At 35.6% G+C, this 14,788-nt stretch overlaps 3 non-coding genes across 3 annotated transcripts; all 3 read left to right on the top strand.

The window, feature by feature from the left end:
* The first annotated feature begins 1,802 nt into the window (after positions 1-1,802).
* Trnam-cau (transfer RNA methionine (anticodon CAU)) lies at positions 1,803-1,874 on the top strand. Its single transcript has one exon. It is a non-coding gene; the product is annotated as a tRNA-Met (tRNA).
* Positions 1,875-12,778: 10,904 nt separating this feature from the next.
* Trnaq-cug (transfer RNA glutamine (anticodon CUG)) lies at positions 12,779-12,850 on the top strand. The gene has a single exon. It is a non-coding gene; the product is annotated as a tRNA-Gln (tRNA).
* Positions 12,851-14,475: 1,625 nt separating this feature from the next.
* Trnaq-cug (transfer RNA glutamine (anticodon CUG)) lies at positions 14,476-14,547 on the top strand. Its single transcript has one exon. It is a non-coding gene; the product is annotated as a tRNA-Gln (tRNA).
* Positions 14,548-14,788: the final 241 nt, after the last annotated feature.

Here is a 14,788-nt window from a genome sequence, read left to right as displayed (position 1 = left end):
GCTTTTGGAATGACATTCGATCGTCGGTTGACAAGCGGGGTAAGGGGCAGGGTCAGGGGCAGGGGCAAGCGCTTAACTCGTGCGGCACAAAGCCCACAGACTTTGCCCTGAGTTTGCTGTCTGACGCTTGCTTTTGTGTTTGTTTTGTCAACGTGAAAAATGATAAAATTGCCAGTTGGCGAGGCCATTGGGCGTTCCCTTTCCATCCCTTTTCCCGCCCAATTCCTTCTATTTTTCAGCCACAGGAAAGCTGCTTAAATGCTCGAATATCTCAACAATGTGACTCTGCACGCTGCACATTTTATTTATTTATTTTTATGTTGGCAATCTGCAACAAGCTGCAGCAGTTGCAGTTGCCATATATTTGAATATTTAATTTTAAATAAAGTGTGTGTGCGAGTGTGTGTGTGTGTGTGTGTGTGCTACCTTGCCACACTTGGCGCACTTGCTACAAGTGGCGGCATAAATTCAAATGCCACTTTGACAACAGCGTCAACAGCGGCCCTTTGCAAATTACGTATACGCAACGTGGGCGCACAGCACCAAAGCTACGTATAACATGGCACTCTCACTGTCCCTCTCCCTCTTTCTTTCTCTCTTTTTCACTCTCGCAGCAGCAGCAGCACATAAAGTGCTTTTGGGGCTCTCGAGCCATTGAGCTGCCCTCGGTTTCCTTGCTTTTCCCTTCCTCGTGGCTGGCGCGAGTAAATTTCGCAATTTAGAATAAATCTGTGGCTGAAATACGACTTGCGACGGCTGCGCGAAGCAAACGCCAACTCTTTGATGGAGCTCAAGCTGACTCTGAAGAGCCAGCTGGTTAATTTAAACAAAAACATTTCAAATGAATCTCGCTGTAGTTGAAACTACGAGTATTCTGAAATAACAGTTGAGTGTGCTATAAGCAGAAGGCGCATTTAAACTAATGTTCAAAGTTTGTGAAGGTGAAAAGCAATTAAGAAGTTTAGATTTTAATTCATTCATTTAATTATGCACAATGTAAAGAAATTGTATTAAAATTTGTATTTAGTATTTGGTATTTAGTATTTAGTATTTAGTATTTAGTATTTAGTATTTAGTATTTGGTATTTGGTATTTGGTATTTAGTATTTAGTATTTAGTATTTAGTATTTAGTATTTAGTATTTAGTATTTAGTATTTAGTATTTGGTATTTGGTATTTGGTATTTGGTATTTGGTATTTGGTATTTGGTATTTAGTATTTAGTATTTAGTATTTGGTATTTGGTATTTGGTATTTGGTATTTGGTATTTGGTATTTGGTATTTAGTATTTAGTATTTAGTATTTAGTATTTGGTATTTGGTATTTGGTATTTAGTATTTAGTATTTAGTATTTAGTATTTAGTATTTAGTATTTAGTATTTAGTATTTAGTATTTAGTATTTAGTATTTAGTATTTAGTATTTAGTATTTATTATATACCCACGAAAACGTTATCAATTTAAGTTCATAAAATATCGAAACGAATTATCACTCAATAAATTAATATCAAACTTTCAGGGAATAGGTTAGGTTAATAAATAAATTAAATTCCACTCAATATCGCAAATCACTGAAATAAAGCATGAAAACAAAATGAAGCAAATAAAACTGGACGTCAATCGAACTAAATTATTCACAACTTGGATTAAATAAACATTCAAACAATACTTGTTTATTTTGCCTAATCATGCAATCCCATTGAAATCACATATTGTAGCCACTTCATGTCTAGACTTCCGAGTGAGTTTGCTGAGTGTGCGGCACTTAAGACAGGGTGGTTTTTTGCCACGTTAACAGCAAGCAGCAGAGTGGCGCAGTGGAAGCGTGCTGGGCCCATAACCCAGAGGTCCGAGGATCGAAACCTTGCTCTGCTATGCGATTTGGTCTTTACTTTTTTTTAATTTTCTCCTTCACAGAATTGATTTTGTAACACGTTTAATGCACTTTAAAAAGGATTTTATATTGTTTTTGAGTTAAGCTAAACTCATATTTATTCTTTACTACATTTCTTTCAACACTAGGACCTAAAAATTAAGTTAATTGCAAACATTAAAACATATTGATTAATTTAGTAACATTTAAAAATGTAAAACATTAAATAACAAGAAACGTAAAAATATATTGTATTAAAAAAAATGTATATATACTTTTTAATATAAGATGTATTTTACTTAATTTTCTAAGAATATTTGAAGCTAATAAACTGAATAAGTTTCATATAAAGCTAATCAATTAATTGCATACAGTAAAAAAAAGAAATTATATAATTTTTAGCAATAACACTTTACAAAAAAAATTTATTCTTATGATACAAAATAAAATGAGATCGATGGAAACATTAAAACAAATGTCATATACCCATTTTTATTATTAATAAATTTAAAATAATAGTTTTTTAGCATAGACATCGAATAGCAAGTGAATATTGTATATACAATAATTTTATTATAAATTCAGAAATAGTGATAAAGTATTTGTATGGACATAAAGATTATGATATTTTATTAAATTATATTATATAATATTCTATTCAATACGATAGTAATTTTTTATAATTTTCGGTATATTTTATGATATTTTTTTATAAAAATGGGTATATTCACTGTTCACAACTAACTTCTTCTGTCTAAAAGCAAATAAAATTTAAATGACTTAAAAAAAGATTTTAAAACCTTTGGAATTAAACTAAAGCAGCACAAAACTTAAATCGAATTTTTAGTTTTTCTCGTTTTACACCCATCTGTGAATTTCCTTTACGCTGTCACATAATTAAAGATGCAATTGAGACATAGAACATCACACATTCTTTTCCCGAAATAGGTTTTTTTTTGGTTACAAATGCGGCGCATTGATTGGCAATCAGTCAGTTAGTCAAGTGGCAGAAGGATTTTATTTATGCGATAAAATTGTAAGAATTCTCACTTGGGATAAATGGCTGTGTAGCAGCTGCAGTCGAAGATTTGCACAAATTGTGTCCCTCAATTGGCTGCAAATGATGCCTAGACACAGATGATGAGCAACTCAAAGAGGATGATGAACACTATCACGATGATGATGATGATGATAGTCTTCATCATGTTGATGCTGTGCAAGATGCCGACGAAGTCGTTGTTAGCAGTCTGCCATGCCTTTGCCTCCTTTGGACATGTGTCCTGGGCACAGCTCCTTTCAGGCTTTCAGCGAAGCCGTTTAAACAAGCGCAGCCAACGACAGCAGCTGTTGCATTTTAGGCAGCCTCAATGCACCACTTTTTCTCTCTCTCTTTTTTTTACCAGTTCACTTTTACGGCTTTTCCTTGTTTTTTTTTTTGCGGTTTGCCCTGCTCACAAAAAACATGCTGAGAGCCAATGTTTGCCTTACGTGTGCTGTGTGTGTTTTGTCTGTGGTTGGCATGTCATCTTTAAAGCCAAAGCTTGCTTGTGCCTTGCCTTGCCTTGACTCGACGTCCCAATCAGGAGCGAGAAATGTGCAACGTGCAACGTGCAACAGCGGCAACTTGCAGCGTGCTGGCTTTACTGTCAACGTGGCTGTCGCCCCGTTTCCCAGGCACATAATAATCCATAATAAGCCCAATTTCCCGCGTTTTATGCAGCAACGGGGAAATTCATAAAATCTTTCGTATCATTTAACTCGTTTAATGTCAGCGCAGCCTTCAAAGTTGATTTCGATTAAGAAAACCACAAAGTGGCATGGTTTTCTTTTATGTATTTCATTTAATAAGCTGATTAAAGTCGGAATCGTTTTATTCAGAAATAATTAGCAATGGCAATAAATATTTCATTATATTCTTTAAAGAGTTGTTAACTAAAATACTGTACAAATATAAACTAAAACATGTTTGCTTTCAACCTAACAGTAGTTTCTTTTTAAAAACTAAAACAAACTCTAACAACTCACACAAAAAAACAAAATATAAATGCTAATTTAAGTGTAGCAAAAACTTTGAAAGAATAAACAAATATTGTTTATTGATTGTGCTTTCACGTTTTGTTTAGTTTTATAAAGTTTGCATCACTCGTTACAATTCGCAACTAAAAGTTTACAAATGTTCTGGCTGTTGGAATTGAGTTTGTAAAAAGTCAATCTGAAGTTCAGCCAGCAAGTTTTTTATAACTATTTACCAGCAAATACTGAACCCACCTGGAACTATTATTTTTTACAACTTATGAGCTGATTGCTCATAAACCTATTAATAATATGAAGCAAAATAAAATAAGGTATTTTTTTTTCAAACAGCGACGAATATATATTCGTCCGTCTTTAAGATAAGATAAACAGCTTAGAATTTATTCAATAAATAATTGTATTTCATGTATTGTTAATTTATCAAAAAGTTGTAGACATTTAGTATATTATGCACTCTATGGTATATTTTGAATATAGTAATATTTGTATATCCGAAATATATCTAGCAGTAAATGTTAGTATTTTTTGGTATACTAATTTGGAATGTAGAAAATATAACTTTGTTAATTTATCAAGAAGTGTCAGTAATTTAGTATATTTTTCACTATATGGTATACTTTGTAAATTGTTATATATTTATATATGAAAATCCAGTAAATGTTAGTATTTAGGTTACTTTGTTAATTTATTAAGAAGCGCCAGCCACTTAGTATATTTTGCACTCTATGGTATATTTGAAATATAGTATAGTATATTTGAAGTATAGTATATATTATATCCGAAATATGTGTGCAGTAAGTGTTAGTTTCTTTTGGTATACTAACTTGGTATATCGCAAAGGTAATTTTATTAATTTATCAAGTTCTTTTCTGTTTATTCATATATTCCAATGTTTAGATCTCAAAGATAATTGGAGCTAAAGCAACCAAAATTTGGTGACAATAACAATAATTAACAATGAACTACAATTTATTCTAGGAATTTAGTTAAGCTATATTTCAAACATTCTAAGCACCAAAGCATTTCTTTTAGGTTTAGTATTTAAATATACTGTATTAACTTATACTGAATAGTTCTTGAAATTCTAAGAACAACCATAAAGTATTTCATTATTTTAGCTTGTTATCCCAGCCCAGTTAAATTGGCTGCGAATATTGAGAGACGTTTAAAAGGAATTTAATATGTCTGCCTCTTGGTAGTTATATTGCGAAGCACACTTTTCACTTCATCCTTAACGATTATATTGTTGTTTATGTGTGCAACACATACAACGCAATATATTATATGCCAGAGTAAAGCCTTATATATACAGACAGAGAGAGAGAGAGGGAGGAGGAGGGGAGAGAGAAGGCATTGCAGCTAAAATGAATATGCATTTCAGATTGCAGTGTTTTAAATTTACGAGTAATGCGACTGCAGCCAGGGTCTGAACTCCAAGCTCTTTCCTCTTTCCTCTGCTCGACTTCTTCAATCTTCATGCTTGTTATGCCAACCGTTTTTGCGGGTAATACAATGCGAATGAAGAGAGAGAGAAAGAGATAGACATAGAGAGAGAGAGAGGCTGAGGCTTAACCTACTTCCCACGGGATGCTTTTTTTTTGGATAGCGCACAAAATGCATAAATTTCATTATTTATGCATTAATTTAAAGCCTCGTGAAGCATGCAACATAATCACAGCACAAAGCAATTGTTCACAGCTGCAGTTGTAGCGAATTTGATACGCATTTAACGAGAATTATTTGATTTTTGCGCTGGCTGCTGCGAATTTAATTGAGCATATGTTCGCTGAGCCCAAAATCCAATTTGCAACTTAAATGGCGCCCACATAATGCCGCAGCAAAGTACTCGGAACGACAAACGATAAAAGTTGCAAGTGAAAAAGTGAGAGAGACAGAGAGAGAGATAGAGCGAAAGAGAGAGAGAGAGACAGCCTGACCGCACATAGAAGTAACTTAATTTGGGTTAAAACCATAATGCCAAGGTATTAATGTTGCGCTTTGGCATGGCCAACAGACATGAACCGTTTCCGTTGCGCTTCTCCTCCTCCTCTCTAAGCTGCAACACTGTGTGTGTGTGCAACACAGCGGCAACAACACGTGCAACATGAATGTGGCAGCGTGGCACAGACCTGGCAATTAATGGTCGAAAAATAAACGCAGCAAACTCGTGCCCGAAAACATGCACATTCCAACACACACACACAAGCATACAAATACATACACACATATATACACTCACACACACACTCGTCGCACAATATGCGAATTCACATAAACAAATTTGCACGAACGAAGCTGCAACACTTTGGCATTTGGAATCGAAGTTGCGTGTGTGCACACACACACACACGCACAGTAATACAAATATACATATGTATGTACATATGGATGTGTGTGTGCACACACAACTGCTGCGAAGGACACACAACCGGAGGCACTTCAATAGGAATGCATATTTCCATACCTTGCACCAATTGGCAAATGCCTAACAAGCGAAAAAGTTGAGTGACAAACGCGAGTCTGCTCGACTGCTGAGATACCTGTTAGATTGAAGTGTTCAGAAGAAACATACTGGAAGGCCTAAATATCCATAAATGTGACTGTGGAAAACATTTTTGCAAATTTTTGCAACTTATTTCAAGTATGAAAGTCAAAATGAACTGCAATTATGATTTTGATTTTAACAACATTATTATTATTATTATGTGGCCATTACAACCCTTTTATCGGGTCTCAGTCTGAAGTGCGATGTGCATATCTGCTTAAAATATTTATATTTTCGTTAAGTTTTAAATTCACAAAACTAAATTGCGAAGACTATAAAAGTATAGACCCTATAAATTACAGCTTTAGCTTTAATGATCTCTTTATATCAATGTAAATGTAAATTAGAAGGATGTTATGAAAAGGATGTCTATTTAAAGCGAATAAACATATATCAATAAAATGTTTACACCCGTTATCCATAGGGTAGAAGAGTATTATAATGTTTTGCCGTTAGGAAATGCATGTAGCAGGCAAAAATTTGGATGCGATCAGATACAAATTGTAAAAGTTATTTAAGAAATACTTTTGCATGGGTGGCAGCTTCTTTTGCTAACAATCTGGTATGTTTAGTACTGTATGGCACATTTTAAAAGTAGTACTATATTGATAAACCACATATAGCCTTCGGTATATTTTATTAATGTACTATTATTAAAGTTTGATATGATTTAATCATTTTTAGATGTTGAAAAATTCCCAAAACCAATTTAACATATTTCGTTCTTAAAATCTTTGTGAGCTACAAATTCGATTGAATTCTTTTCTTTAACTAAATACTTGCGAAATGATAATAACATTTAATAACCTATATTTCAAAGAAGCAATTATTTTATTAACGCGATGGGTTTCGAGAAGGGATGTCTTGATTTATATTTTTATTCAGAAAAAAAATTGGTTTTAATCAGTCTATATTATTTACTAATTATTACGCTCATAATTCATTTTGGTGCTCCTCGAATGCAAAACTTTATTATAAAATATTGTGAAATTCTTGATACCTAAAGGCAAAGCGTTTATTATCTGTCTGTCTATAATTATACTTGATAATCAGCACAATGACTTTCTATCAATCTGTCAGTCACAACAGACAAAGTATTGACTTTAGAGATAATTAAAGACGGAGATTGTGACATTGAATTGCATATTCTTATGAAATGTGCTGTATTTTTAAATCGGTTACGTTTTATCAGTATATATTACCTCATCAGTAAATTATAAATTGCAATTCATTTATACTAAATAAATATATTTTTCACATTAATCATATTTATTTGCCAGACTATGTTTATAAAATAACGAGAGACTTTTAAATGCTATTTTTAATACTGTAAAATAAAACCAACGCTAACAACAATGAAATCCAAGTGAATATAAAAATATATACATTAGAAAATGCTTAGCTTAATAATCATAATAAATTCAATGTTATTCATTGTTTTGATACATTTATTTTAATGGAAATTTACAATATTTCAATGGGAAATATTTTAAAAATATTCTTCGACTATAAACTGGAAGAAATACATTTATTTGAATGGAAATTTACGATAATTTAATGGGAAGTATTTTAAAAATATTCATCAACTATAAGCTGGCAACTTTAGAGAGCAAATTTAGGAATCGCACAACTTATTTGTGTGGCTCGTGCTGTAGACGAAGTGCACACTAAATTCCTATATGTGTAGTTGGCATTTTAGAGATTACGTGCATAACGGCACTTTGCTGCCCATTAGCATTTGCAATTTGAACCCGTGGTGAATAATGTCGCAGGCATTTCGTTTCATTTCGTTTTCGTTTTTGTTGGGGACACTCGACTTTAAGTTGAACTAGAACTTTAGACTTGGGGTATTTAGTCAAGGCTCTATTGCGTTTCCTCTAATCGTGCGCGAAAAGTTCAAGGCAAATGGAACAGGCTGCCAAGCCAAGTCATTTGGTCTGGCATCAATCGGGTCAGCAACAGCAACAGCAACGGAAACGGAAGTACTTGCAAGCAAAGCAATCGAAAGTAAGAGAACAATATTGCGCATACGTTCCGTATCCGCATTAGAGAAGCAAAAAGTCGACGACAAAGCGCATCCAGAGGGAAATTGTAAATTTACGTTTAAAGCTTTGCATTTGATTGGCCGAAAGCGAAAACCAACTCACCTGAGGACGAGGACTGCGAATGTCGCATCGTTGTAGCCATGGCAATGGAATTTATCTCCGATTCCGGCGACCACATTATGTTTTATATATATATTAGTTTGTATATAAATTCTATTCGTTGACGCGACGTTGCGTTGAATTTATTGATTTTTTAGTTGTTTACACAAATAATAAATTTAGTAAATTATCATCAGCAGTCGACACGTGTTTCGTGTAGTTTTTGGTTTTTGTTTTTCTTCACTTTCTTGTGATAAATTTATTAAAAAAGTTGCGGCCTCAAGTTTTTGGCATTTTTGATGCATATCTATTTGGGAACTGTTCGGGACTCGCTAAGTTATGCAAAAGTTTTGCATTACGCGAAACAAACTGCAAAATCAAGTCAGAAAATGTTGAATGCTGAATTTCTTTTCTCTTTCTCTTTTTGTTTTTGTTTTCTTCTCTCTTTTCTTTTTGTTCGGTTGGCTTGCAAATGAGTTTCGACAGCATTCTGCCAAAGGCGAAATCAGTTGGGAATTGGCATTAGGCGTGGGCGGCAAGCTCGTTTCAGATTAAAGCTCGCTGCCAACATACACAACAAAAACAAAAAAAAAACAACAAAAAAGGAAACAGAAACTGAAACTGAAACGAAAATATAATGCTCGACCCATGGAATCGAGCCAAGAAATTTGTGCAATGAAAAGTTGCGAGCCAAGTCCAAGTATTATGTAAAAATCCCTCTCGCTGGATGTTTCTCACTTTTCACTCTGTTGTCGTAACAACTTTCTCATTGTTAGCGCATTGTTAGGAAGGCACATCAAAGCCTCCACTCTTCGACTCTCAGGCTTGAAGCGCACTTTCAATATGCTTTCGAGTGCTTAATGACTTTTCTAAGGTCAAAACTGTGAGCAGCAAAAACAATAGCATACTTCTAGGCTGTCGAAACTATCCGATGCACTCAGCTGGAAGACTAAAACCATGAACGAGTTATGAGCGAATCCTCAAAAGTTACCTTTTGTTGTAAACTATAGCAAAACGATGGTGAGTCAAAACAAATACAATTAAATGAGTTTTGATCAGCAAAAAAACAATGTTGTACACGATTCTAATCAGTATTCGACCTAAAAAATTTGAGAGATATTTTTTCTTCTTCCATTTGCATTTTATTCTAGTACAATCGATTGTGCGACCAAAATTTTTCCCTTTTCAACTATTATTTACTCAAGCATGGCAACCGCAGCGAATTTCTATACAATTTAAAGCCAACAATGTCTACAAAATGTTTCTTTAGTATTAATAGCTTGAGAAAGATATGCTATGACTTACGCTCATCCATTTCATAATATTTGCAGGTCAAGGCCGCATCGATGGCGCTGTTTGTGAATACGACGATGCGGCCAAGTTGGAGTTCCTCAAGGAGTGCCATAAGCTGGGCATACGCAACATTGAAATGGAGGCCACAATGTTATCCTCGCTGACGCTGCAAGCTGGTGTCAAGGCAGCTGATATTTGTGTGACAATCGTCAATCGGTTGAATGGTGATCAGGTAATTTTTTGTCTCAAATTTCACAGCAAACTGAATTGAAATTCATTCAATTTTTGTTATAGGTGGTATCAATTTTTATATAAAAAAGCCTTCGAACAGCGACCTTTTCTAATTGTTGGAAGATATATTCAGGGATTGTTTGGCAAATGAAAGAATAATGAGGAGACTAACGGATCTCTTAGTAAGAGATGAGAATCATATACCATTTTTATTCAATGCATTTTATATAGCTAAATTCTGCAAGCGCATAAATTCTCGTCAGCCAGTCAAAACGGTAATAAATCTAGATTGAATTTAGTTCTTCACTCGATGTACAAAATTTTCCAATTACCCCCACCTACGAGTCAAGATGACATCTTTAAAATGTTATGAGTTTTCGACGCCTGCACAGCAAGAATAATTCACATATTCCCCAAAGATAGTCTGCCATCTCACTCGCACTCTCGTCATTCTTGTATCTTGTTCTCTCTTCCAATGTCAACAAATATTTATTGATAAACCTTACACACACACACACACTAACACACGCAGACGCCCCCATATGAGTGTGAGTCAATAATTTCACAATGACAGAGTCTGCTTCCATGTGCGTGTGTGTGTGTGTGTAGTCTCCACATCTTCCTTCTACACATCATCATCGCCATTGATGGCGCCATTTTTGTTTTTGCCACACTTTTGTTTGCTTAGCCAGCCAATCTGAATATGTGTGTGTGTGAGTGTGAGTTTAAGTGTGCGTGTGTGAGTGTGAGTGAGTGTACCTTCTCTCTCCCCGCTGTCCGCGTAATGCGAGCTGACAAACTTTGTCTGCAGTTATAAGCACTAACTTGCCGCTGTCTGTCTGCCTGTCTCTCTCTCACTCTCAAATACCGGTGTGTAAGTGTATATATGTATGTGTGTGTGTCTGTTTGCTGTTGGAATTTGTAATGAAAGTGAGCTGTTCATTTGCTTTAGGGTCGCCAAGTGGCTGACGTCTATTTGGGTTTTCCTTCCTCAATACAAACACAATTGCATGCTCGTGTAGTGTACGAGCGTGTGTGTGTGTTGTGTATAAAAAGTAAAATAAATGCTACCCTCTGCAGATTCTTTACGACTCGAATGTACACACAATGGAGATCTTAGCTTAGCCATAACTTGCCATAATGCGGGTTTGCTTCAGCTGCTGCTTCTTCTTCAATTTTTTTTTTTTTTTTGCTGACACTTTTATGACTGCAAATTTCGTAATGTTTTCTTTAGGTTTTTAAGTCCCAGCCAGCGTTCGTTAATATTTACTTTGTGGTATATTTTCAAGCCAATAGTATATTTCTAGTGTGGGTAAAAGATTACCCACAGAAAGAGAAAGATCTCCTTTTAGTATATTTTTATAGTCAACTGCGGTCATACTGTCGCCAGTCCAGATCCTCTGTTGATCCCCCTTCTGGCTTTCCATCCCATTTTGCACTATTCATCGCAGCTTTTCTCAGTTAAATTATCATTGCGTTGAAATGCGCAAAAGTTTTTTATGCTCTTTGTTTTGAATTCAAGGACATCGCAAAAGGCGCAATATGATAATTTTGCAAGAGAGGGACAGACAGTAGAATGAGCTGCGGTTGTGGCTGCTGTGTTATAATAATTGTGGGCTGACAAATGTGACTGACAAGCAGAAGAAGAAGAAGAAGTAAACAAAATGCTCACAAGGGCCATGGCAATAATCATAACTAACCACAAAGAGCGCCGCCAGCGACATCACGTACAGCAGCAGCGGAATGACAGCGACAACAACAGAAACAGAAACATCATCCAACAATGATGTAACTGAATGACAGTTGGCCAGAGTGGGACAGCAACAATAGCAGCAGCAGCAGGCTTCCGTTTGGCGTCTGACGGCTTGGCCTACATAACAAAAACAGTTGCAGCTCAGCACACAGAGCTCTGTGCTATGTACACACACACTCACGCACACAAACACAAACAAACACACGTATGGTAAATTGCTTGCATGCAGAAGGCGGCTGCTATGGCAGTCAACGCAGGCTGAGACAAAAGAGAGCGACACGATAAAGAGGCGCTAGCCTCTTGTTATGTGCACATGGTACACACTCTTCTTCTTCTTGTTCTTGTTATTGTTGTTGTTGTTGGTCTTCTTGTTGTTATGCTTGTTGTTGCTGTTGTTTCGACACTTGAGTCATTTTTAACGTGTGCTGAGCGTCTCCCGCAAACAATTTTAATTTGCTTAGCCACAGACCCTTTCTCTCCACATCTCTCTCTCTCACTCTCTATCTCCATCAAGCAAAAAAAGAAAAAACAAGCACAATTTCCTTTCAATTTCCTTGCAAGCAAACGGAATTTTGTCTGCGCCTTCGTCGGCTATTGGTCAATGTTTACCAAACAATTATTTCCTTTTCAAGTAAATGCTGCCATCAGCCGGACAAGAACATTAGCTAAATTCCTAGCCTTCTTCTGCTTGGCCCATTACAACTCGTTTTTCTCCCCTCGCATACCTTATTGATTGTGATTGTTAAATCACATTCTTTTGTCGTGCTATAAATAACCGCAAAACACATTCAACGACTGGTTTTCTTTATAAAATTGCTGCCCTAAGCATTTTCTTGTCTATTTCGAGGTGCAAAAGAGATAGCGAGAGCAGCAGAAGTTGTACCTTTTCTCGCCGTGGATCATCGCGGTTCCATGGTGTAATGGTTAGCACTCAGGACTCTGAATCCTGCGATCCGAGTTCAAATCTCGGTGGAACCTGAGTATCAAAAATTCTTTTTTATTTTATAAAATTTAAATGACTTTTTCTTTAATCTATCACGTTATTTCTTGACAAAATAAGCTATTTATAGTAGTGGATGAATTAGGCAAGCTAATAATTGAGTTTTAAACACTTTTTTAGATTGCTTCAAAGAAGTATAACCTGATTACATATTTTTAAGTATATTCATATTAATAGTTTATACTTTCTGCAGCTCTTAGTGCTGATCCTTAAATATATTAAGCCTATACTACGCGTGAGTTTACCAAATGTTAAACCACAACCTTTTCCTTCCTCTCAGTTGGTCAATCTTAATTAACAATTCCAATTATTATGTGAGCGTTGTCAGCTCAATATTAATAATTAATCTAAAGGCACACTTGAAGCGCTCCCCATGTGCTGCTTGGTACATAATTAAGCATTTGAGCCATTTGCGGACACATGAATGTCCAGGAAAAAAACACACACACAGTTCAAGTTAATTCCACACGCTACGCGTAAAAATCGACGAAACGAGAATGAAGTCAGGCGACAGTCGGAAGTCAAGAGACAAACGGAAGGCGAGAGACAGGAAGGCAGGAAGTGACAGCAGAGAACCTCGTGAAAGGGACTGTGTGGTATCAAAATAAATTAACAATTAATACTTTATGACCGTGGGCGGAATAATGGACACAATAACAAAGGACATCACTCATTTCGCTGAAGCCACAAGAAAAAAACTAAAGAGAATACACAATTTGGGGAAATGTGAAAATGTGCAAGAAACAACAAAGGGCAATTAATGAATAATAGATAATGTCGTAGCTTCTCGCGAATTAGTTATATTCGATGATGACGCGAGTTAGGGTTCTAAGAATCCCTTTGAACGATTTTAGTTTTACACATCAAATTGGTAAACAAAGCACTCGATGGTTATTGCTTCGACCGATTTCATTGTATTACAGCATTAAACAATTTTCTTTGCTTGTTTATGTTCTGAATTTCATAAGTTTGGTTCTCTCTTTTTTTTTGTGTAGTACCAAAAAAACGGATTCGCGGCGTCCTGACGAGCAATCAACCAGCGGGCTCCAACGTAAAACCAAAACTGAGCATTTAAGGACATTTACGATTGATTTTATACCGAAAAAACATACACGACGCTCGTTTCACAGCCGTGTGTTTGTAGCTGCTGCTGTTGCTGCCTTTTGACACAGAAAACTTCGTTTTGTGAATGAACCGAACGCATTGCGAGTGTCCTGTCCGAAGTACGAAGTACAAAATTCGGAGTGAAAAGCTCACGTTCGTTGCGAGTTCGCATTGCTGTTTTGCTGTGCTTTTCAAGCATATTCCAGCAGGTTGTTTTTTTGTTTTTGGCGCCCATAACAATTGCAATGCGCTTTTCATTATTTACTTTTATCAACGCATGCAAAAGATGATGACAACTGCTAGTAAATTTTGAAAATTTCTAAAGAAAGGTTTTTCTGTTTACTAAGTATTCTTTAGAAATATGTAAAACAAGATACGATCTCTAAAAATAAATAAATTGATTGCACCTTTAGTTATGCTTCATTATTTTTGCATTTTACTGAGATCAGCTTTTCTCTGTTTGTTATAAAACTGTGATTTAGCACAGCAAACATCAAGCGGTTCCATGGTGTAATGGTTAGCACTCAGGACTCTGAATCCTGCGATCCGAGTTCAAATCTCGGTGGAACCTGAGTTTCGGAAATTCTTTTTTAAAAACATTACAAAATGTTAATATTTCTTTTGTGCATTTTTTTAATATAATATTTTATAAATTGGGCTTTTACGTTTTAAAATGTATCGACTGCACTTTGGCACCTTGGAAAAAAGCTTTGATTTCCGAGCAATTAGCACGTGCTGCGACTGCAAGAGCTTTGTGACCACACACACTTGCAGAATGCAACAATGCGCCCAACACTCACACACACACACAC

The sequence above is a fragment of the Drosophila albomicans genome, chromosome 2L (assembly GCF_009650485.2).
Source record: "Drosophila albomicans strain 15112-1751.03 chromosome 2L, ASM965048v2, whole genome shotgun sequence".
In the NCBI taxonomy this organism is placed as follows: Eukaryota; Metazoa; Arthropoda; class Insecta; order Diptera; family Drosophilidae; genus Drosophila; species Drosophila albomicans.
This window is presented reverse-complemented; position numbering and strand designations above follow the sequence as displayed.